Source organism: Passer domesticus, chromosome 13 (genome assembly GCF_036417665.1).
Source record: "Passer domesticus isolate bPasDom1 chromosome 13, bPasDom1.hap1, whole genome shotgun sequence".
NCBI lineage: Eukaryota > Metazoa > Chordata > Aves > Passeriformes > Passeridae > Passer > Passer domesticus.
The window spans coordinates 2,815,868-2,838,433 of NC_087486.1; the positions used below are offsets into that span (position 1 = coordinate 2,815,868).

General features: G+C 44.5%; 1 long non-coding RNA gene across 2 annotated transcripts; it reads right to left on the minus strand.

Moving 5' to 3' along the window:
• Window positions 1-17,085: 17,085 nt before the first annotated feature.
• On the minus strand, window positions 17,086-21,221 carry LOC135280125 (uncharacterized). Of its 2 annotated transcripts, none has more exons than XR_010347181.1 (5): window positions 20,664-21,221; window positions 18,647-18,826; window positions 18,420-18,503; window positions 18,258-18,339; window positions 17,086-17,828 (listed from the first exon to the last, which is right to left on the minus strand). It is a non-coding gene; the product is annotated as an uncharacterized LOC135280125 (long non-coding RNA). The 2 variants fall into 2 exon arrangements; XR_010347182.1 differs by having other exon boundaries at window positions 20,986-21,011.
• Window positions 21,222-22,566: the final 1,345 nt, after the last annotated feature.

A 22,566-nucleotide genomic window follows, 5' to 3' on the forward strand; every position in this document is an offset into this window, starting at 1 on the left:
TCACACCAGTAATCAGCCACTGCAGAAGGAGCTCAGAGTGAAGCTGAATTTCCTGAAGTGCATTGTATTCCTTTCCTTCACTAAACATTCAATCCCAGCCTCAATTAACAAGATATTTCTTGCTTAGGCAGGAGAGGGGGAAGGAGGGGGAGAGGTCTTCAAGAAATACATGCACAGCTTTCAGGAAGCAGAAATGTGTTTGTAATTTGCAACAGGAGGGAAAATAAAAGGCTGAAAAGAAAGATTGATTCCAGTTTTCAGACTATTAAATCAATGTCAACTTATCAAATCCTTGTATTTCCTGGAAGGAGAACAAAGGTAACATAAATGAATATGTTTCCAGATTTGTGATCTGTTTACAGTTATATTGTGCACTTATTAGCAGTATGTCTATTCAACCACAATTAGAAAGACTACCCTTTTTCCTTTGAGTTTCATGTGTAAATTTGTACTCAGAGGAGTGATAAACAAAAATCAATCTCTACAGGAGCTGTTCAGACAAGCACCCTTCAGACTTTACTACCGACAGCTGTGCTGAAATACTTCCCCAACCACAGGACAGCAGCTGCCAGCTGTTCTAACCCTACACACAGAGCTCGTGCTCTGCCTTGCAGCCTTGTCCCACAGCTCCATCTCCCAGGCATCAGCTCTGAGCCTTTTGTGTTGCTTTTGCATAGAAATTCTTCATTAGAGTGCAATTCTATCATCTTCAGGTGGAGCCACTGCCCATGCACCCAGCACAGCCAGAGCCCTACAAGGGACAAACCCCACCCCATTGTCAGGGTAGTCCCATATCCCAAACCCACAGAGCCATAAAAAAGCCTTTTACAGCACAAAACATCTGCAGTTTGGGTTTCAACGTGTCCTGAGTTGTGGCAGAGGTAGAGAGTCTGATCTTTTTTGGCTTTCTTCTCCATCAGTCTTGTTTTCTAATTTTGTACTAATCAGCTTTTATTGTCTCAAGTGACAGGATCTTTATGCATCCTTGGGGATAATGATCTATGGTGCTCCCAAGCTGTCATTTTGATGAGAGATTGACTGGGTTGAATAAACAGGTCAATCCTAACATAAAGATTATCATGGAAAATCAGCTGTCAGAGGCCCTGCTTAATTTATTCTGACCTCATATCACAGAAAGCAACACGAATCCTTCTGGAAATACCAGGATAGTCCTGGCTCAGTGCCAGCACTGACAAAGATATTTTGATCAATGGCAGGGTAGGTTCCTTTTACAATGAAATTAGGCGTGGTGTGTCTTCACCAGAGCCCAACAAATCATTGCATGCTGCTTATTCTTCTCAATCTCTGAGGAACAGTATCCAGCAGATTGGGTTCAGAGTGCAGCAGGGCTGGGGACAGAGATTCCACCAGATTTCACACCAAAATCTTCATGGCTCTTTTTCCCACGGCTCTCTGCTCCTCATGTTGTGCTTCCCGTTTGACAATAAGGTCCCATAAAACACAAGAGTGAAATGAAATTAACTTATCTCTCAAACTCTACATTTTGAAACCATCTTTCACTTTCTAGAAACTCTTAATCTGTGGGAAAATGGATGCATTTCCCTTGGGGTTTTTTGCAGAACTAATATGAATTTCCTAAGTTTCTTAGTTGTTTACTGAAAGAAGACTTTAGTGAAACACTCTGACCAGCCTGATGTCTCCACTCCTTAAAGGACACCTTAAAAACCAGGCAGTAGAGAAGTGCAACACCATTAAAAAAAGAAACCTTTTCCAGGAGAGCTCCACTTGGGCAGTTTGAAGTTTTCTTTTCCCAGCCCTGTGTTGTGATGGGTGTCTCTTAGGTGGCAAGAACATCAGATTTAATAAGGTAGACCTGGGAATAAAATCAGAGAGTGGGCAGATGTAAAATGCTGTGTCTGGGCACAGGCATCAGCCTCCAAATGTCTGGGGAGGATACATGAATAATTCTGTGGAACAACCTTTTTGTGAGAGATTTCTCTGTGCCTGCTTCTACTCCTGAGTTTCTCCTGCTTTCCTCTGGAGCAGCCCGAGTTGCTGTGGTAATGAGGGGCTGGATTTTCCATGTGCTGGTGTTGTTTCCGTGGAATCATGGAGCTCCTGCCGTGTGAGACACCACGTTGGTGTTGGAGAAGACACACAAAAGGAAGGGGAGTTGGGAGGACAAGTTGCTCAGCCTGCTGATAAAGGGATTTCTGGCGAGGTGATGATTCGGGATGCACAAGGATTGCCCTGATTGTGGAGTGGTGCCCGCCCAGTGCTCCCTCCACACCGTGCCCAGCCAGGGAGAGGGGAAGGGGCACTTCCAGCATGGGGTTGGTGCTTCTGCCTCCTCCATCCTGCACCTCTCCACACATGCTCTGAGGTGGATCCTCATCCACAGGTGATGTCTCTGGTATTTTATCCTTTCCAGCTGGAACTGCTGGGCTTTTACTGGTACAGAACCTTCCCATGACTTGGAGGCTGAAGCAAACTTGGAGTGTCTGGAAATTAAACCAAACCAGGCACCAGGATTATAGATCCTGGTCCTTTTTGGCTTGTGCTTGGTCCATCCCACCAAACAGGAGATGTTCCAGCTCCAACAGCCCCTTGTGGCTGCATCCCTGGTGGCTGCACAGGAGAAAGCAAAGCCCAGCACTTGTGCAAAGCCAGGCAGCCCGTGGGGGTGGAGGGGGAAGGGAAATGAAAGAATATTTCAAATAAACAAATATACATCCCAGGAAAAGCTCTTCCCAAGAATGTGTACAGAACTGCCTGCAATCAGTTCATCAGCATAATTGTTTCTAATTAGGTTCCAGAGGCACCTCACAAACAGAGGATGGGGTCTGGGGAGTGCAGAGAGGAAAAACTTTGCAGTGGTGTATTAATGACAATCATAACTCTCTGCACAGCCAGGGAGGCTTCTGCTCTAATTAGAACCATTCTTGCTGAAATGGGAGGCGACATGATTTGTGAAAAAGACACCCTCAGCATGTAATTTTCTATGTAACAAATCTAGAAAGATGGATGCTCTTTGATCTCGATTCTCCTGTTATTGCTGTTCACACTGGGAAGGGCTCTTTAATGAAACAATCTCGAGGTAATTTACCGCCTTTGAAGTCCTGAAATGTGCTGCCAACAAAATTTCTGGTTTAGTGGAAGCTGCTGCAGCAGTCACTCAGGGTTGCTTAATGGAGCACCAAAACTGGAACATCAAGACATCAAAGGTGAAGGTGCCATGTGATTAATAAACGGAGCTATTCATTTGTTTCTGCCTCAGAGGCAATCTGACAATTTATTGTCACCGGCTAATTTGCACTTTGTGAGTACTTGCTCTTGCTAGTCATGCTGCCTATAGAACAAGATAAGTGATGTTTACACGGAGAGGGGAGGAGAACAGACCCTTTTTAAACCTGGGGAAGAGGAGGGAAAGGAAAGGTGTTTTCCAAAATGACGGTGGAAGCGACCCAGACTGTGGAATTTTATAGAGGGGAAGCTGGGCTGAGGGGGGAGTCACCCCTGCCCGATTCCCTGCCCTCCCCCTGCTGCCTTTGACCATCTCCTTGTTTACACGCAGTTGCCAGGAAGCAAATCCCAATTAAAAGTGGATTACAAGGCAATGAAACAGCATTGTTATGAGGGAAGAGTTACACCAATCCATTTCTTTTTAATTTGATGGCCAATCCATGGGGTTCAGATATTGGGGTAGGGAAGGTGCGTCTGGAAAATTTCTGCTGACGTCCATGGAGGCAACAAAGTCTGGCTTTTTGAGGAGAGGTCTTTCCTCTTGGAAGTGTCCAGGTAGGACCTTCCCCCCAGCAGGACTTCCTTGCCTTGAGAAAGACTAAAGAGAAATTAAACAGCCTTCCAAAAAAAAAAAAAAAACAGAGGAAAAGGTGTTTTCCCAGAGAAAGTAAAAGCTTCATTCAGATAATGAAGTCTGATCACCTTTGTGACCAAGTGAAAAGAAAATATTTGTGTAAGAATCCCGGGAATGTAATGGGGATGTGGAGTCTGATAATGCTGCCTGCAACAAGGAGGAGTTTGGGGGAATCCAAAACATCAAGAGCAGGGAGGAATAGAGTCAGTACCTCCCAGATTAGATCTGCAGATGAATTGTCCTTCCCTATTCCTGAAAAATCCCCTTGCCATGGCTCTGCCCTGTCAGGGGAAGGCAGCTGGATGCTGATCTCCCTCCCTCTGGGGCAGAGGAGCAAGGGGCATCCTCTGGAGGATGCCCAGCCTCCTTCTCTGCCCTCAGATATTGCAGCCTTCTAAAACTTCGGGCTGCAGGGGGGTCAGACACAAGGAATTTAGTCTGATGGGTGTAAATTGGTAAATAAATTCTATTAAGACACCTTCATAAAATTTATATCCATATCCAGCTTCAGGGTTTCAGCCTTCTCCCAAGAATTGGGAATTTGGGCAGCTCCAAATCCAGTTTTGGTATTTTCAAAATTAAGACAGAAATCTCAGATCAGAAGAGCCCAGGGTCTGACTAGAAGGCGAGTCTGATCACATTGGGTTTTTTCATTTGGGTTATTTGTGGTGGGTTTGTTTTTTGGTTTTTTTTTTAATGTTTCTTGAGGATTTGATCCTCTCCTGTGCCACAAGCACAGATTTCCTCACCCTTTCATGGCAGCTCATCCAGGGAGGGACCACGAGGCATTTGTAGGGTGTGTGGGCTGCACAGTGCTGTGTCCACAGGGATATTTCCTGAGGCTCACACCCCACAGCCCTTGAACACAAACCAGAACCCTCCAAAACTTCCACCCTGGGCTGCCCCGGCACCCAGGGATGTCCTGCCACGCCCAGCACGGAGCAGCCAGCCAAACTGGTTCCACTGGCAGGGTGAGGTGGTCTCAATTCACAGCAGAAATTCAAGTGCCAAACCAGTTCAGGGGAAGATCTCCTGTGCCAGGCTGGGATGTCACAACCACCACGCTCTGTGTGGGCACAGCAAATATTTATAGGCAACCTTTTCATGAACTGGCTGTAAACTGGGTTCACAGGGAAATGTAGGCAGGGCCTTTGGGGCTATTTTTGGGCCTTACAATGAGGCTGGAGATAGGAGCCTCTTTGGCAGCTCCTTGCCTCCCAGTGCTGGAGAGAAGGGAGAAGTTCAGAGCTGTGTAAAAACTCAGGAGCAGTAATTAAAAAATCAACTGGGGAACTGCTATCAAACCTCTGAAAGGAATTGTTTCATGAGCTGTTGAAGCTGGAGGCAGTAATTTGGTTCTTTGTGAACCCCTGACCATTGAAATCTAAATTTTGCTGTGCAAAGAATCAAAATTAACCACAAACCGCTGCACAGCAGAAAAGAGGGGTTGTATTTTTCTTGGGATTTTTTTTAAAAAAGGGAAAAGAAGTCTCATCTCTTTGCTCTATGGGGGTTAACATGCAGCATCCTGGCTCCTGTCACTAAGAAGCATGATAAGACTTCAAAGAGTACAGTGCAGAGCAGATACAGGCAGGCAACAAGAACTGGGGCTAATAAGAAGCTTGTAAAAAAAAAAACCAACAGAAAAACCTCACAAAACAACCCCCCAACCAGAAAAGAAACCTTAATGAGATCTTACATGATACAATCATTGTCCATCTTAAATAACCTCTTTTTATTAGCAGGTTTAAAGGACCCCAGACAGCAGCAAAATATTATCTGAGGTCCATAGCCATGGGCATGGAGCAAGGAAAGTGAATTCGAAGACCTCGCTACATCTGGAGTTTATCAGCTCTTTTCCTGGCTAGTATTACAGTAAACAATTATCTGTAGATCAGGAGACAGCAGGGACTTTAAAGACCCAAATTACAGAGAAAGGGAGAGAGAGAAGGAGAATACAAGAGATAAAAAGGAGCCTATGCATCTTATCGTGCTAATGAAATCAACCTGACAATCACGGCAGGCTGCGGGGGTATTACAGTGTCTGGCATGAAATGAGCACTTCCAGCACAGGCTCCTGTGTCAAACAGCAAATAGACACGAAAGAGAAGAAAAATGGACCGCTAGGGCAAGGAGAGTGATTTATGGGCAGCAGTCAGACGGCTGGGCAGCTTTAAGCCCTCCTCGAGTGTGCTGTCAGGAGAACAACATATTCAAATGTTTCCATTAGCATTTCAAGGGGCTGGGAATGCTCTGCTGAGCCCCAAAATGCCATTAATGGGGAAATAACGAGGGCAGTGGTGCTGGTTGTGCTGTGGAACCATCACCTGTTGGTGCAAGGGCTGCAATAATTCCGGTGTTCCAGGGGCAGATTTGGCTCATTCCCACTGTTTCCAGCTTTTCTCTGCTGGAGTGATCCTGGCTGGCTGCAAACAAAAGCTCTTCCAGCAAAGATTTGGTCCCAAAAGGTTGTTTTCCAAAAATTCTGGGAGGTAAAATCACCCTGGTCCTCGGTGGAACAGCTGCAGTTAGAAATGTGAAGGTGTGCTCTATTTTTGTAAGGGATGGATCCATTACTGCTTTGGAAAGTTCCTTTTTCCCCCCTTTTTCCATGAACTTTGTGTCTTTCAAATGGAAACAACCAAGCCAAGTAATTCTACAACTGCAAAAAGATAAAGGGGAAATGGCCTTTGGATCTGGGAGTGAAATACTGGAATATTTTGCTTAGCAATCCTTCTGGTTGTATCTGTCCAGTTCTACATTGCACAAAGAGGTTCTGAGACTCAAAGGATGCTGACAGGAGATCCTCATGTTCATGGTCAAACTTCCTCCAGCAGAACAGGGCTCCCCATGGCTCTGAGACAGAGCTCCAACCACTAAAAAAATGCATCTGGAGAAAATCTTCCCATCTCAATACATCCCGATAGAAACTATTCTCTGTACCCGCCACGGGGTTAAGGCAGTCACTGGGGCCCTGGACACAGCTCCTGTGTTACAGCCAAAAAAACAGAATGAAAACTTCATGTGTTTGTGATGAAAAATTCGACTTCTTTCTATTCGGCAGCAAAATCAGTGTCTTGTCTGGGTGAGCAGAGCTGTGAGAAATCTCACATGAAAAACTGAAAATATGAAATATCAGAAGTGAAGCTCTAAGATTTGCTTGAGACAGAGTCAAAAATCAACAAAATAGGAAGGCTCTGATGAACTGGGGCAGGGGGCAGGCAGGCCACAGCTTTTTGCTGCAGGCACTGAGGCACTGCAAGAACTTTCCTGAGTAATAAATTCTGTAATCCTTTAATTGGCAGCTCCAGATTTATACCTGTGAGACCGAATGCAGTTTATACAAAAATCAAGTCAAAGCAGGGAAAGCAGAGGCATTAATGACTTGTTTGTGTGGAGAGGCCAGGGAGGAATCCTCCCCAGGTCCTGCTTCCCTCAGCTGGGGGCTGAGCCCTGCAGGAAGCAGAGCAATCCTGTACCAATTATGAGGCAAATACTCACTTTGAATCCCAGTTCTTTTGTCCTCCCATCTCTGTTTCCAGAGGAGGTGGGTCCTGATGCCCTTGGGAAGGCAGCCCAGGCTGATTTGTGCCCACAGTGGATCTCCACATCACACCGAGGGCAGGGCAGTGCCCAGAGGTGTCCCTTGGGGCTGGGACAATTTTCTGAAGATGCTCAAGCCTGTTTGGCCCATGGAGCTGAGGATCCCAGGCCAGCTGGGCTGCTTGGAGCAGCTCTGCCTGTGCTCTCCCATTGATCTCTGGCCTGGAGATGTACTTCTGGATTTGTTTGTGTCATGGGAAGGTGGCATCTTCATCTCTCTAATAGGTTTTCAAAGGGTAGCATTTTGTTTGAAGGGAAAGAGGAAGGAAAAAAGCAAGTGACAACCCTAAATTAGGGTTACTCAAGATGTTTCTATTTGCCCTTCAGACTGGCAGCATGATGTGTTTCAGTTCCCATTCCTTCCAATAAAATCTTTTTTTAAAGTTTGGCTATTGTTAGAATCAACTGTTTAAAAACAAATAAAAAGACATTAAGGCTTCTTAAAGAACCCAAATTATCTAAAGGGTTAGATTATGTCATTTAGACCTCTGTCTATCCTGTGTAAGTCAAAATCATTTAAAAACACACTGGAGGAAGAATTTATCTTTTGCTGAGGGTCATGAGTCTGAATGAAGAGTGATGAAATATGTAATTACTCTATTTCCTATGTGGGAAAAACAAGGAAAGCAAAGGGGACATGGCAGTGCCACAGGAGAGGAGAAAGTAGGTGGAATGGGGAATCCTGGAATATGTTTGCTTTGGAGCAGGTTTGTTTTGCCAGGGCTGGTCCCAGCTGCTTGGTCAAACATGCTGGACCAGCTCCTGTCTCTCTGTGAATCAAGAAGAGTCTAAACTCATCCATTCCATTGGGACTGTGTCTATTTATAGCCAGGCAGGGCTTTATCCAAGACAGGTGTGCCATGAAGTTCATTTTCCAGACTTGCTTTTTAAGTGCTGAAATTGCTAGAAGTCATAAATGCTGATAAATGGTGGTAAACAAGGCTTGTTTTGCCCTCCATGCCAGCTACAAATCATTTTGTACATTAAACAGCCCTTGGTGGAGTTGTTTTCTCAGCCAGTCAGGTCTCTGGAAACAAAACTCCTGTTGCCAATATTCTCTCTTTCCCCCTCTCCCTGTAATAAGGTTTCCATCTCTCTCTTTTTTTCCTGACAGTGCAGTTTTTTGATTTCCCAGGCAGATACATTATCTGGTGAATGTCACATCTCCCTTCTGACACGATGCCTCTCCGAGGAGATGCATCACCCTGGGGTGGGCAGGGGTGTGGTGAAGGGGTTGTGCTTCCTCAGTGATCAGATTAAATTAAACAGTCTGAAAATACCTTTATGGTGCCCTCTCCAAAGTGCACAGCCTAGATGAGGGAATTTCTCTCCTTGTCAGTTCTTCAGCTGAGGAAGAAAAGAGGAAGATGGGCAAAGCCAGTTTGGCAAATCCAGCAACAAAGGCCCAGCTGCTGTCATTGCTCCTTTCCAGGAGTAAAATTCTCCCAGTTGGACACAAAGTCCACTGCAATTCTTAATTTTTTTTAATTTTATTAGATCTAAGTTTAGAGTTTGGATTGCTTTTCCCTAGTGGACTTCTCCTGAAAGCAATTCAGGTCTGATCAGCTGTGTTTGTGTTTTAAAAGCATGGCAGAGTTGAAGGCATTTTTATCTGAATGGGATGAAAACCAAAGCTTTGGTCCATTAAAGTTCTTAAAAGTTCCATGACATTTTCCTCAGGATTAATAATAGGAGTCCTGGAGGAGGAAGAGGAGGAGAGTTTGACATTTTCATCAGAATTAAATTGCATTCTGCCTGTCCTCGTTCCCCTGGGTGTGATTCACTTCCATTGCTGAAAGGTCCTCCAAGGTTGCACCCCAAAAGTGATGTAATTCCAGAAAAAAAGTGAAGTGATCCCTCTGTACTTCCTGCACACATAAATGAACTCTGTCTACAACTATTTCAAATCAAAGGGAGATTCAGCAGAAGCAGAAAATAATCCTTGATCTGCAGAGTATCAAGGAAAGGGTGTAAAACGCTCAGATATTTGTGGCAAAACAGAGGAATCTTCTAAAGCAGAATGAGGCATCATTTCAGCACTCTGAAGGGATGGATGATGGATGGATGGATGGATGGATGGATGGATGGATGGATGGATGGATGATGGATGGATGGATGGATGGATGGATGGATGGATGGATGGATGGATGATGGATGGATGGATGGATGGATGGATGGATGGATGGATGGATGGATGATGGATGGATGGATGGATGGATGGATGGATGGATGGATGGATGATGGATGGATGGATGGATGGATGGATGGATGGATGATGGATGGATGGATGGATGGATGGATGGATGGATGGATGGATGGATGAACTCATGGATGAAGACAGAATCACTGCACAGAACGAGTGGGAAGGGAGGTGCGGGAGCAGAATTCTCCGTTTTTTGGAAAATGTGGATTTTACAGCATGCAAAAAGAGGAGAGAGATGAAAAAGAAGAGGGGAATTCACATCAGTAGAGGGCAGGGATGCTTTCAGGCTTCATTAAGTTGTTTGCAGAGCTGAGATTTTGTTTGGTCAGGACAGCAGGGCCGGGGGTGGCTCCTCAAAGCAAAAGGTTCTTTCTTGTGAAGAAAATTAGCCCTTGGCTGTGGCTCTGACTCACATGAAGCCAAACACAACAACCTGGAGCAGCTGCCCCTCTCTGCCCGGGAAGAGGAATGGGAGCCTCCAGACTGAGCTGGGATGAGGCAGGGATGAATCCAGGGGCACAATTTCATCCTTGCCCTGAGCTTTCTGGGGTGCAGGGCAAGGAAGGGCAGTTCAGGAGAAATCCCCTCTCTTTTCCAATCAGATACCGTATCAAAGCTTTAACACACAGCCAAAGGGATCCTTTTTTAGGACTAATGATGGTCAAATCTCAACATGTTTTCAGTGTCAGCTCGGCTTAAAAGCATCCTGCCAGCAGTCAGAGACTTCAAACATAGGAAAAATTGCCATATTCCTTGAGGTCTCCCATCCTTCCCTTTACTGGATCTTCTTTCTCCAAACACCAAATCTGAGAGCCCTGACCTCAAAAAACACCTCACCAGGCAAGGTTCTTCTCCTGCCAACTGGAGTCAAAACTCAACCCTCCCCAACCCTAGAGGAAACTTTCACCTTGCAGATTCCAGTTTCATTTGTTTTCAAGGTTATTTTCACTGCTGCTGGAGCTTAGGGGAGTTCTGTTATTTACTTATCTTTGATCCATTGTTCCCAAGTCAGACATTCTATTTCTTTCTGTTTTCAGCCTAAATTGTTTTACATATCTTATTTTCTTAGTCAAGTATTTTGGTTTTGTTTTTCCTTTTTGGCCATTGGGTTAAAGGGGAACTTCAAATATAAAATGTATAATTATTTGGTTGAGGAACATTAGAGAAAACGAGGAATGAAAGAGGGTTTGTGTATTCAAAAGTTTTCTTTCTCTCTCTTATAAATTAGTTTTTTTACCTTGAGGCCAGTTGCTTAAATCACAAGGACTCCCAGTGCCAAAACAAAACAAAAAAAGAGCCTGGTGCAAGGCAAAGCACAGTTAAATGGTCAGAAAAAGAATAATCATTTTCCTGGTTTTTAGTTGCCAGCAGGGGAAAACCTCTTCTTTACATCTCATTTGAACTGCAGGAGCTCCTCAGCTCATGCTAAATGAACAGTTCAGTTTAATTGCTGCTGCTGAGGAACACTTGAAAGAAGGAAGTTTGGTCAAGTCATTTGTTCCTTTTGCATCTTTATCTTCAGTCTGACATGAGTTTAACCTCTGCTCCTAATCCTCGTGCCAGTCAGGTTCAGCTTTAAGCTCAGCAAGGGAAAGTTGCAGTTTGGGGTTATTTTAAGAGGTATAAAATCTCCAAAGGTGAACAATGGGCTATGGCAGAATGGTGGCAAAAGATGAGGGGAAGAGGTTTTTCCTGGAGAACCTCTGAAGGGACAGCAGGAGCCAGGGAGGGAACCTTGGTTTGTTTTTTGAGGAATCCCATCAGGCTTGCAAAGCTTTGTAGAGCTGCTTCTTATTTATTCATTCCTCTCTTATTTATTAATTCCTCTACCTGAAGGCGGAGAACGCTGTCCTGACACTTCAGGGGCTCTGAAGGTAGAAGAGAATTCTTGACTGGAATTCTCTTACCTAAATTTAGACTCTTAAATTAGGAGCCCAGCTGCTCCTGGCTTCCCTTTATAGCCAAGAGGGAGACAAAGATGCCTCCAGAGGGAATTTAAACATTGACATTGTGCTATTCATCTCTTTAATCCTCTTTTTCTGTCCCTGGCTAGCCCACACTGCCCAGCTGCACCCATTCCCTTGACATCTTCTTGTCCATCACATTCATCTGGCCCCAGAAGTGAAATCCCACCAGGATCCATAAAGTAAATGCACCTTTAGCCCAAGGGAACTCATTGCCTCAAGGTCTTCCTGAGGCCAGAACCTTTGGAGGATTCCAAAATGTATCAGATATTTGTATCAGGAACAAGAATAGCCAGGTATAATAATCAAGGTTAAAAAAAATAAATAAAACTTTTTAGAGAGCTATAAACCTAACATTCTTCAGGGTTTATGTGAACTTGTGACTAATAAGGGGTTGGAGTGAGTTTCGTACAGTGGAAATTCTCTGGGATTTGTGTTTTAGCTCACATAGGCACTTCTGAAATCCCACCCCCTGGGTCTGCTGGGCTTCTGATTGATCCAGGATGACATTTGCTGGGAGCATGTGTTTCTAATCATCAAACAATGCACAAATTTGTTTTAAAGCATAGTGAAAAAAAAGGTCCTGGATAATTTAGGGAGGAAAAAAGACAACAAGCAAATAAGAAAAGAAAACTTTTCCCAATAAATAGCCACAAATAATTTGCCCAGCAGGATTCCCTTCCTTAGTTCTGATGCTCTGCATTGCCTTCCTGTCTGCATAAAGAAAAAACTTGGCCCTTTCTCTCTTTCTGCTTAGCTTGGGTTTTTTCAGATGGCATCAAAAACATCATGGATGCCTTGGAGTCTGGAGTGATGGTGATGGGGATGGCTGGAAGAACTTCCACTCTAGAGAATACAGCATTCAAAGCTAATTATTTTACAAGGTACTTTGGCCATATTTCTCCAAATCTCCAATTAGGAGCATGGTCTAATTTGGGATGCAGCTCATTAGGAGTGCTTTTAATGACTGCTGTGCTCTGAGGAAGTACAAAGCTCAGTCCTTAATAGCTGTCATTGGGAGGAACCTTGGAGCACAGATACTCATCAGGACACCGTGGTCATCCTCCAGCTGCCGATGGAAATGAAGGGAGTCCCTCCAAAGAGATATTTTCCGTGCAGGATGGATGGAGGGAAGCAGTGCCCTGCAGCAGGAGAGGCAGGGACTGAGCTCAGCCAGGATTAAAGGACTCAGAAGCTAAAAAGGTGATGCCAAAGAACTGAGCAGCACCTGTACTTAGAGCACACAAAGTGTCTCCTCACCTCGTGTAAATAGATGAGGTCATTGTCAGTTAGAAAGGAAGAAGCCTCAGAAGCCTGAGCAGTTCCTTTGTTCAAAGTTTCCCCCCTGTGCTTGCAGAGATCACAGCACCTCGAATAAAGTTCACCCCCCTCCACACCCTGCACCAGGGGGTGACAATTAGAGCCCCTCCAGGAACTTCTAATCATTGCAAAATAATTGTTGTAAATTTTTACAGAAGCCTTTTGTGGGATTTTTTTTTTGGATCGGGTTTTTTTTTCCACTCCTCCTTGATCTGTGCAGCTGAGTCACACACAGAGCTGGAAGGGGCTGAGGGAGCTCTGTCACTGAGGGCTCACACTGAGCACCCAGAGCTGCTTTTGTGTCACTGAAACCACCACACAGAAACCACTGTTCTGTCACTGGGGCTGCATGGCTGTCCCTGGGACTGGAAACGAGCAAATTGCAGCAGCAAGTGGGAGAGAAAACCAACACAGAGGCCCTTTTTGTTCTACAGGCGGCCTTTTTAAATTTACAAAATGTCTTAGAGCTTTCTCTAAAAGCAGCCAGTTAGTCGTTGCTGGCCTTTTATTGGCTTGGCTTTGATCATTTCAATCAAATTTTATAGCTGCCAACACTGAAGAACAGTTGCCATCCATGCCATGCTTCTTTCAAGTCCCAGAAATGATCCCAAAGAAATAATTCACTGCAGGGCTGCGTCTTCAGAGAAGACAAGGGGCCAAATATTAACACAATTGCATCAATTTGGACCTCATGTACTTTCCCCAGCCACAGAGAAAGCAGAATTTACATAATTGTGTGGCCTTCTCTGCTCCCTTCTCCCTGTCCCACCCCACAGAACAGCAGCACACAGATTTTACTCCTTCAGCAAGAGCTGATGTGGCTCTTGCAGATGGAGTTGGTGCCTAAATGGCAGAAAAATCACCTGAGATGTCCTGGCTGCCTGTGCACTGAGAGGATTTCAGGCTGCAGAAGTCTCATTGTGACAGATTTGCAGGTGATCCTTTGCTTTTGTGGGGAGAGAGATGTGTCACTGATGCCATTGATGTCATGGAATTTATTTTAGCAGGTGATTCAGTGCTGCTGTGCAGCAGGACAGGACTTTTCTGCCCTTCTAACAGAATATTTAATCTCATTTTTCCCCATGCTGATGGTGAAAACTGAGGCCTAAAATCCTCTGTGGCTTTGTAGGCAGGTGGGACAAGCATTCATGACTGGACTCTGTTAATTCCAGGCACCCAAATTGCTGCACATCGGTGAGCTGTGGAGAAGAAGGAGCTTTTTACAAATCCCAGGGATGATTCCAAGCTCCCCAGAATGAGTTCCAAGAGGTTTTAAAGAGCTCTGGATTCCCACTGGAGCACCAGCACTGACACCCCTGGAAGTGTTGCTTCACCACAGCATCACCTCTCCCTCAGTCAGCTCAAACTGGGGAAAAGGAGAATTTCTGCTCGGGGAAGCAGAACTTGTACAACAAATTGCATGAGAGACACTGGTTTTCTCAGAGAACATTCCTGATTGAACAGCAGAGCAATGAATCTCTGATTCCTCTCCAGGCCTGGCCACCCACCCCCTCAGCAGGATGAATCCATTCCCTGATGGCAGCCACAGAGGGAATAAAGTGGGAAATATGGTGAGAGGGTACTTCAGTGAAGAAGATTTGAGGGATTTTCTCCTCAAATGCCCTGCACCATTCCCTTCTCTTCCCTCCACCTGCATATGGGCAGTGCAGGCCATTACTGATAAAGGCCAACCAGAAATCTGAATATCATTAGTAGGCCTGGGTTGTTTATTAAAGGTTTTAACCACAGACTTGGCCTTGCTCATGGCTTCCCTCATCCCATGTTAAAAAGTATCCTATGGAGGCAAAGAATTAAAAGCTCGTATGTCCTGTGTTTTGTCCTGGTTTGATTTATGGTGCACTTTGGTTCCACTCTCTGTGTGCAACCTGTTAAATCACCCTAAGGAGGTGTAAGGATAATACCTGATGGTGAGGCATTTGTTTAAAAAACTGCTGAGGGCAGCCCTGCTGGGATTAGAGATTGGCAGGTGGGGAGATGATAGTTTGATCTTCGTTATCTCCTTCTAATTAAATAAAACCAAAGGCAGTGCGGGCAGCAAGCAGGCACCTTTTAAATGTTACACTGCGATAAACACAGATAGTTCAATAAAATCTCTCTGATGCTTTCCATTCGCAGTAGGGCTTGGGCTAATATCCCACAAACCACTCTTGGCAGCTTTGAGGCACGTTGAGCACACAACTTTTTCAGTTTTAAACGTGATTTTTCTTGAATGTGTTGCCCTTTCCCAGTTTTCCTGCCTCAATGCACCAAAGATGGGTCATGCTGTGGGACAGGCGATGTTCAATAACCTGAGCAAGAGAGAGCAGAGAGGCAGCAACCCTGATCACACAAAATAGATGTAAATTAGGCTAAAAGAACTGCTTTGTTTAATATATTGGCCTTTGATGAATGAAGCCGAGGCACGGAGTGAGTCATAAATGTAATGAAAAAGGAGCGAGCGTGTTTGGGTTTGAAGTGTGGCAAACTCCAGGCCACATTCTGATAATCCAGCAGTGGAAGGTGAAGGGGAGAGCCAGAACCAGACTCCTGAAACCTGAACACCTCCAGATGTTGACCTGTTCCACTGACCCACAGCTTTCCAAGACCCTGAGCTTCACCCCTGTGTGAGGAACCCAAACCTCCTCCCAGACTTTATAGTTCTCCTCCTTTAGCAGAGAACAGCTATAAATAATCCCATTTACATTGCCGGGACTTTGATTTCATTTTCCTCCTTTCTCCTGCAGCTCTTCAAGAGAGGCACTGGATAATTTGATGATCACTGAGCACTTGTCTTGCTGTTCAGGCCTGGGCAGTTGGAAAGGCAGAACTTTCATGGTGTAATGTGGGATTTCCCTGGGGAAAGAGGAAGCTGTGTCTCCCCTTTGATGGAATATTGTAGGTTTTGTTTGCACTTCTTATGGGAGGATTGGGAGCTGATTCTTATTTCTCTTAGATTTGATTTCTCTGGTGCTGCCCATGATACTTTTATCAGGAAATGGGATCTATCTTTCATAACAGACCTGCTGATTGGATCTGACAGTTGCACAAAGGAGGCTGAATTTGTCCCCGGTATGAGAAAGAAGGACAGGAATTTCTGAAATTAAAAAAAAAAAAGGCAAAAGGCAGTTTGAAACCATAATTTCTATGTATCCAGGGAGCTCAGGGATTGTTTTTAAGCCAAGTAATGAATTTTGATTGGTGCTCAGAGTGTCTCAATGTGTTGGGTGGACATTTTGTGCCATTTTGCATGAACACAAATTATGTTAGAAATGACCACAGGCTGTGGGGTCCCCCAGTGCCACCAGGCTGGGACAGCCAGACTGTCACAGGCAGAGCAGGGACAGCACCTGAGAGCCAAGAGCAGCCAGGGGAGAACCGCTTGGATGCTCCTGCTGTTGCACCAAGGTCCTTGGTGCCACCCAGGGGATCCCCCAGGCCTTCCTGCACCCTCCCTGGTGCCACAAGGAGCCGGCCTTGCTCCCAGCAGCAGGGGGCTGTGATCCCATTCCCACAAAAGGATCTTCTGGGTGGACTGCTGGCCTGAACAGCGCGGCGAATCCCACGTTAACTTAAAAAACATTAAAATGATAACTTCATCTCGAGTTACTTTCCTATTCATCTATAGAATTTCTCAATTATGTATAACTAATTTTGCACAAAGTCATTATTTGGAGCAATTTGTCTAAGTATGAGAGGCAACACCTTCAACCTTCCTGGATGGTGGGTGGGGAAAATGTCATAATCAGTTCTGCTTTGGCATGAGTTATTAAGCGGTCACAGGAGTTCAAAGGAGAGAAATAATGAACAGGTAAGTCATTACATGCAAAAATTCTTCTTCTATATTATCAAAATACAAATTAATTACAGATAAGATCAGATGAATTTTCTTTAATGTTAGTTTTTTCCCAGAGATGGTAATGAAAGCATAGAGTACGTGGGAGGAGAGGAGTGGAGATGCATGGAAGGGATGTTTTATTAATGTTGGCTTGATTTCACTGGGAAGACGTTGCCTGTGAAAGCAGTAAAGGAATCAGGAAAGGCTCTGGGACATGCAAATAAAATCATTTTTATTGCACTTAGTGTGCTAACTCATGCATGATCTCATTCAGCCTCTCAAAGCAATCATAAAACTATCTCCATGCAACAATTACTCCATCAGCCCATGCAATCAGCAGGTAGGGCAGCTGGCAGCCCTTGCCACAGGAGCCTCCTGAATTCATTCCTTGTGCTCCTGACACCCTGACAAGGCTCCCAGCCTTCATTTTGGAGGGGACAACCGTCCCTAAAGTGACCATGGGAGTCCCCAGAGCCAAAAAAAACAAAAGGTCTCCCCTGTCCTCCCCCCTTTCCACGCAACACTAATATTCACATGACAACAAACATTTTCAAAATAATAGTCCTATATACTTAAGGCTAATCAGAGCGGGCGCCATCCAACTTGCAAAGGTAGCAATTTTCCTTCATTAAAGGCAAATCAGGAGAGAGAACTTCAGGATTCCTTAGGGCTAATTACAAGGTGTTAATAATAACAATATAATGGCAGCAATTTTCTAGCTTTGCCCAAACCTATAATCTGCCCTGAGTGCCTTATAGGATTGTCTCTGAGTTTATATAAAGCCAAGTGTTAGCCCAGAAATGCTTGAAGTAATTGAATTTTTACATCATGTCTCTTTCCAGCCTGTTTGCAGCCATGCTGTAATTGCTGCTGGAGAAGCCTTCTCGTTGGGGGAGAGGACAAGTAGCAGCACGACAGCTCAGAACAAACCCTCTCCCATCTTCCCAGGGCACATTTTGTACACCAGAACAGAGATCCCAGCTCAGAGATCCCCAGCTCCAGCCCAGAGGGGTCCCAGCCCCACTGCTCCAGCAGAAGGGAGGAAGGCAGCTGATTACAGAAGAGCTGGAGACAAACAACAAACAGACAAACGTACAAATTATTTTCACATCCACCTCCTAATTGCTTGCTAAAAACCCTCTAGGACTGCAGGATCAAATGGGACACGTTGCTGGAACAGGGATGAGTCACTTGTCAAAAATTTCCAGCCTCAACAGCAAATCAGCAGCGCTGGCACAGCGAGGCTCCTCGAAATCCAGCCTGGAATTGTCAGGCAGCTTCTCCAGGGAGGATCCAGCAAGGACAGAGCTCACCCATGTGGGGAGGGGTTTCAGGATCTGCTCAGAATCCTGAAAGGCTCACCCACACCGAGGTGAGAAGGAGACACAGCTCAACACAAGCAGAGATCTGGGCTGAAAATAATTCCCTTGCTAAATTTCAGATGGTCCCACCACAGGTCTGGCTGCAGTTCTCAGCCTCGTGGTGATCACTTACCTTGACAATGTAACAACACAGTACAGTGTAATTTGGAGAAAATTGGCTGTAGTCATAAACTGGAGACATCAGAGACTCTGTTCTAAAGGGAAAAAATAATAGTAATATATTGGTCTTACTCTTTTTTTTTTTTTTTTTTTTTACCAGAGAAAAAGTGTTTACCTAGAGCCTGTCAAATTTTAGCCTGCAGCAAAATGATTTATGGACAAATTTGGAGCTTCTTCACAGTTGACAAGTTAATTCTCACTGGGAAAAAAAAAAAAAAAAAAGAAAAAAAAAGAGGAATTATGACAACACTGAAGAATGTTAACATGGTATCTACTCTAATTGAATAAAAGACACCTTACAGAGCTGCAGTGCAAGCCCTTATCCATTTCAAAGCTACTTACAGGCTGAGAGACTTCAAAAAATTTGGTATTACAAATAGTGGAGTCAAATTTCTGCGAGTTGAGAAGCTTATCCACTTCAGACCTTCCAAAGTTAACTGTGAAATCTCAGACAAACAGTTTTGTCTAGAAAATTTCTGGGACTTCTCAGATGGCAAATCGTGTTGGGTTTTCAGGTGAAAACTGAAAGAAATGAGAAAAGGAGCAAATTGAGCAGCCAGAGTCACGCAACATATTGGGAGGTTTGCCCCATAAAAGTGGGGAGGGAGGGAGACATGAGGAAAAATAAGGGGGGTGAGTAGGAAATAACTTAATTTTTCCTCTTCTCAGTCTCCCCTCTACATGGAAAGGAGGAAAACAGTTGTAAGGAATGAAGTGCAGGGCTGGAGTCGAGTCAGATGAGTTCAAGTGGTGGCTCTTTGTGTATCTTAGGAGATAACCCTGAGAGAAAGGAGCAGCTCCTCTTTCCTGCGCTGTGTCTGCCTCCTCTTTTCAAAAGCCCCACCAGCACTTATTCAAAAGTACTGCAGACTTTGATGTCTGGAGATGAAAAGCAGTTTTGAGGTAAGAAATCACAGTTTAGTCCTAATCTGGAAGAATCAGTGGCTACTAATGATAAGTAATTTAATTTCATGCGAGCAATTTTTGTCTCTTTATGGATTTGTTTTACGAGGCACTTATAAGGTCAAACGGTGCTAAGTGAATAAATGGAGAGTATTTCTTGTAGATAAAGTGAGCAAAAATTACCTTTTCCCCTCCTTACCGCCATGACCTTCTCCCAGTTTACAATTATTTTGTACATTTTCCCCACTTTAGTCAGATGCAAACCCAGCACTAAGAAAATTGCACACTTCACATTGGTTCACTAAAGTAAATTTATTCTGATTTACCTCCTACACTTGTCAAAAGCTGTTCCAAGGTGGATACACAAACCATCTGCTTGGATTGGTTCACGTTAATCATATTAATGTATTTGCTTTATTGGTTTTGGGGGGGTTCCAAGTGGAAGTGATTGAAGTGGGGTCCAAAACCAGCTTTGTTTCAGTGCCAGTTCTGGTGCTAATGTGGGTCCCACTGGGCTTCTCCTGTCCCTGTCAATGGGCCTGAACTTCCACATCAGGAGCTTTAAGTGGCAGCTCATCATCCATTTATTTCTGAAAAATGTTATGCTTAATAATTCAATTATTGAAATGTGAAAGGAAAGCAAAATGTGGCCTTGAGTCTGAAAAAAAGTGGTGTTCATCAATCAGGGGAATTTGGGGGATCCATGCAGGATGAAAAGCAAGTTATACACAGAAATAGATAGGAAATAAACAGAAAATATATAGGAAATAAACATGAAATTTATAGGGAAATTTATAGGAAATGTATAGGAAACATATAGGAAATATACAGGAAATATATAGGAAATTGAAATGTATTGGAAATATACAGGAAATATATAGGAAATACAAATGCTGTGCAGTGAAGCAGCAAATTTAATCAATCCCAGGGGAAGAAGAGATGGCATGAGAGGCTGAAGGAGTCCATCCTACAAACATCAGCTTCATCAACATCTGCAAAGGGAAATGCTGCCCCTTCAAGGGCTGAACTCCAGCCCTGCCCAAGTGCTAAAGCTAAATGGACAGAGGGCATGCAAAAGAAAAAAAAGCAGAAGTTACTGTGAGAAATACATATTTTATTCTGCTGCTCCAGCCCTTTCCAGCCATTTGAAAAGCCACATTTGGACTCTTCTGAGCTTTCCCAGGTTTGTTTCTGGAGCAGCAGGGCCCAGCAGGCCGGGCTTACCCAGGCCCTGCTTTGGGATGGAGCAAAACTCCTAAAAACCCCTGGGCTCAGGGATGCAAGTCAGGACTTGCAGCAAGCACAGCTTTAATCAGAGGGAAGCACTGGAGGTGCAATTCAGAGGAGAGTTAAGGGCACGGATCTCTCGCTGGAGCTCTGCTGAGGGTGGGAAAAACAAACAAGGCCGTCCAGGCGTCCCTTTGCACACACCAGACACATTCAGGGATGTTCCTACCAAGCTTTTCTGTAATGTTTTTTTTGCTGTTCGATCTCCAAGTGCTCTGCAGAGAATTTTCTCCCATGTAGGGATGTTTCCCAGCCTGGATTTCCCCCACAACAGCAGCAGGATCCAGAACTGCTGCTCTGGGCCCAGACCAGCACTGAGCTGCTTGTTCTTCTTTTTCCTATAAAACCCTTTTTTCTAAAAATATCCTTATATTGAGTACAAAGGTTGAGAGATAGCACCAATTGTGTGCCTCGAAAAGTGCTCATATCCTGGGAAACAAATAAAAACAAACCATACATGGATGATTTTTACAGAAAAGGGTTTCAGCCACCTCCGCGTCTGCTGCTCTGTCTCCGTGCTCTGGTTCCTGGGACCTTACAGTGGAAATTATTTTAGAGAAAAGCTTTTAAAACTGTACAAGGTAACAGAACATCCACATGTGCAAAATGATGGCAGTTTTAAAAAGGTGAATTCAGTGTCCTTGCCCTGCCAGTCCCTTCCTTTGTGTCTCCCTGCTTTCTGCACACCCATTTCCTCTTCTTTTCTCACGGAGGTGACCGAGATTAAAGGTTTACTGGGGATGATTATTCAGGAAAGTCCCACTTTCTAAATCTGCTTCTAATTAAAAAGGGGTGGGAGGGGAGGAAGGGAAAAAAACCCTCCTTACTGTACACACAGGCAGCCTAATCCATCCTGCTGACTTTCCTAGGCATGAGCTCCTAGCACAGAATTAATAAACTATTTTCTGAGATTTATGTTTCATAACCCTCATCACCCCAGAGATTTTTTGGGATGTGAGCCGTGGATGTCACTTCAAGGAAAGATGGGCATCTGACTTTAGCCTGGACATCAGTTTATTTATGAGGGAGTGGGGCAGGAGTTCAAGCCTTGTGTTCATAACAGGGCTAAGCAAACAGCTCCAGCCCAGCCTAAGCCATTCCAAACACACGGAGGAGCTGGAAACCCAACTCCCCTCCATGGCTGGGGTTCACGTTCAGGTTGGGATTTCACTCCATTCCCAAATGTCACTTTATCCCTGCTTTTCAGGAGCTTATTTTCAAGGATTTATGAAATGTGAGATGACAAACCTGATGCAATAATGTTGTGGGGATTTTGCCCTTAGCTCACCCTAGGAAATGCTCTGCACGAATGGTGTGGAGGTGCCTTCCCAGAACAGGCTTATTTCCCCCAGGAAAAGGAACATTTGAGCTGTGTGTCATTAAGATGAAAAATTCAAAGAGGGTGGGAGTGGATTGAGAAGGGCATTAATCAGGATTGGTTAAAAAAGAAAATAAAATGCAAGATTTCCCTTGTCTGGGGAAAAAAAATGCAAAAATGAAAAAAAGAACTCAGAGGAAGACAGAGAAGCCCTACCAGGATTTGCCTATAGGCTGCAACCAGACTTGTGCTGCCTCCACACAATTTGCCTTTGCCAGAGACAAAAAAGTCCCCATTGCTTCCTTTTCATCTCTATTCTCATATTACTGCTTTTTACTAATAATGCAGAGCACCTGAGCTGTGTGTCCATATTCTCCCAGCCCCAGTATGCGAGGATACTCATGGATTTTCTGTGTGAACTTCAGATCAGGGGTAAGCCAAAGGCTTCACTCATCTCTATGCAATTTATTTTTTACTGGTGTGGTTTGCTGAAGCAACCTCTTGTCTTTAGACAAGACATATCACTGGAGAATGAAGCAGTTTCTCCCTCAAAATTCCCAGAGCTGGCCTCCCCCAGCATTACCCAATCCTCTGCCTGTTTGAATTGCTGCTTCCTGTGTTACCAAAGCAGAGACCTCCCTAAAATTCTTCCAGGCCAGGTGGGACAGGGCTTGGAGCAGTCTGGGATAGTGGAGGGTTCATGGTTCCATGGCAGGGGTGGAACTGGATGAGCTTTAAAATCCCCACCAACCCA